Source organism: Chrysochloris asiatica, unplaced genomic scaffold (genome assembly GCF_000296735.1).
Source record: "Chrysochloris asiatica unplaced genomic scaffold, ChrAsi1.0 scaffold00068, whole genome shotgun sequence".
NCBI lineage: Eukaryota > Metazoa > Chordata > Mammalia > Afrosoricida > Chrysochloridae > Chrysochloris > Chrysochloris asiatica.
The window spans coordinates 191,012-193,704 of NW_006408586.1; the positions used below are offsets into that span (position 1 = coordinate 191,012).

A 2,693-nucleotide genomic window follows, 5' to 3' on the forward strand; every position below is an offset into this window, starting at 1 on the left:
CTTCCATCTTCTTTTGATGCTCTCTGCATTATTAAATGTTTTTCCCAAAGAATCCAAAGTATGACAATTTAGGCTTGAGGTTTTTCCTCTCTTCTTCCTGCTTGAGACATGCTGAGTGTGTTTCTCCCTATTGGTATTCTAACTCCAGATCTTTGCACATTTACTTATAATATTTGAATTTGTCTTCCTGATCTGCCATTTGAAATTTTTTGTTCAGCTCTTTTACCACCTCTTCTATTTGTTTTAACATCTCAATGCTGAAGAGTAAGCAAATTTTTTTTTTTCTTCCTTGTCTCCTTATTGACCTTTTGCTTTCTTCCTGCTTGATGTTCTTAATGTCATCACACTACTCTTTTAGTCTTGATCATTAGTGTCTAAGCATTAAATTAATTCTTTAGATGATATCTAAATTCAGGTGAGATAGGTTCAAGGTCATATTTTGGTTCTTGTGGAATTATTTTAGTTTTCTTCAGTTTCAAACTGAGCTTGCATATGAACAATTGATGGTCTATTATACAATCTGTCCCTGCCTTGTTTTGAGTGATTATATGGAGCTTTTCCACCATCTCTTTCCACAGATGTAGTCTATTTGATTTCTGTGTATTCCACCTGTTGAGGTACATGTGTGTAATCATCTACTTTTTTTGTTTAAAATATATATTCTCAATGAAAAAGTCATTGCAAATGTTGTGATCCGATCTCCAGAATAATTTCTTTCACCAAGGTGATATTTGCCAACGATTGAACCTTCCTCTTTTTGCCCCAACTTTATCCAGTCATCAACAATTATCAATATATTCTGATTACATGTTTGAATAATATCAGATTCAAGATGTTGTTTGTTGTTGTCATCATTGTTGTTATTGTTAGGTACCATTGAGTACATACAAACTCATATCGGTCTTATGTACAACAGAACAAAATACTACAATGTCCTGTGCCAAACTCACAACCGTTGCAACATTTGAGCCCATTGCAATTAACATTGTTCCAATTCATCTCATTGGAGTCTTTCTCTTTTTCTATGATCCTCTATTTTACCAAACATGGTATCTTTCTCCTGGGACTGATTCTTCATGACAATATGTCTGAAGTATGAGAGACAAAGTGTGGACATCCTGGCTTCAGGGAGCATTCTTGTTGTACTTCTTCCAAAACAGATTGATTTGTTCTTTTGGCAGTCCATGGTATTTTTAATATTTTCCTCCAAAATCATAGCTCAATTGCATCAATTCTTCTATGAGTTTCCTTATTTACTGTCCAACTTTTGCATGCATATGAGGTTATTGAAAAGACCATGGCTTGGGTCAGGTGCACCTTAGCCATCAAACTGACATCTTTGCACTTGAACACTTGAAAGAGGTCTTTGATTTCTTGACTGCTGCTTCCATGAGTATTGATGGTTGATCTGAGTAAAATGAAGTCTGAAATCCTCCACATTTTCTTCCTTATATGAATGTTATTTATTGGTCCAGTTTTGAGGTTTTTTGCTTTATTTATGTTGCGATACAACTCATATAGAAATTTGTGGTCTTTGATCTTCATCAGTATTTTTAAGTCTTCTTCATTTTCAGCAAATAAGTTTATATCACAGATTGTTAATATGTCTTTCTCCTATTCTGATGCTACGTTTTTCTTCATATAATCCAGCTTCTCGTATTACTTGCTCAACATACATATTGAATACATATGTTGAAATAATACAATACTGGAGCACACCTTCCTTAATTTAAAAACATTCAGTGTTCCCTTGTTTTGTTAGAACTGCCTCTTGGTCTATGTACAGCTTCCTTAGGAGCACAGACATTGCTCCAGAAAACTCATTCTGCACAATGTTGTCCATAGTTTGCCATGATCCACACAATTGAAAACATTTCATAGTCAATAAAGTACAGTTAAACATCTGGTATTCCCTGCTTTCAGCTAAGATTCATTCAACAGCAGCTGTAATATTTCTCATTTCATGTTGTCTTATGAATCAAGCTTGAATCTCTGGAAGTTCTCTGTCAATGTATGATTGTAGCCATTTTTGAATGCTCTTTAGCAAAATTTTGCTTGTGTGAGATATTAATATTTGTTCTGTGATTTTCCCATTCCGTTGGGTCACCTCTCTTGGAATGGACACAGATATGGATCACTTCCAGTCACTTTGCCAGGTATTTGTATTCAAAATTCCTTGGCATGGATGAATGAGTACCTACAGTGTTTTTTTTTATTTTGTCATAAGATTTCAATTTGTATTCCATCAATTTTCCAAGCTTTCTTCTTTGTGAATGACTTCAATGCACCTTAGACTTCTTCCTGCAATAACACTGGATCTTGATGATATACTACCACTTGAAGTGGTTGAACATCAACTATAATTTTTTGGTACAGTGATTCTGTGTATTCTTCCCATCTTGTTTTGAAGCTTTCTGCATTATTAAATAATTTGCCCATAAAATCGTTCCATATTGACATTTGAGACTTGAGTTTTTATTTAGTTCCTTTAGCTTGAAGAATGCTGAGTGGGGTCTTCTCTTGGTTTTCTAACTCCAGGGCTTTGTACATATCATTGTAATATTTAACTTTGTCTTCTTGAGCTTGCTTTTTGAAATTTTCAGTTTATCTCTTTTACCTCCTAATTCCTTCCATTTATTTTTGCATCTCTATGCTGGAGAACAAGTTTCTGAGTCTTTTCTGACATCCATTTT

The 2,693-nt window shown here is 34.3% G+C and overlaps 1 pseudogene; it reads right to left on the reverse strand.

Annotated features, from left to right (window-relative positions):
* Positions 1–896, reverse strand: part of LOC102838834 — a 4,798-nt pseudogene extending 3,902 nt beyond the window's left edge.
* Positions 897–2,693: the final 1,797 nt, after the last annotated feature.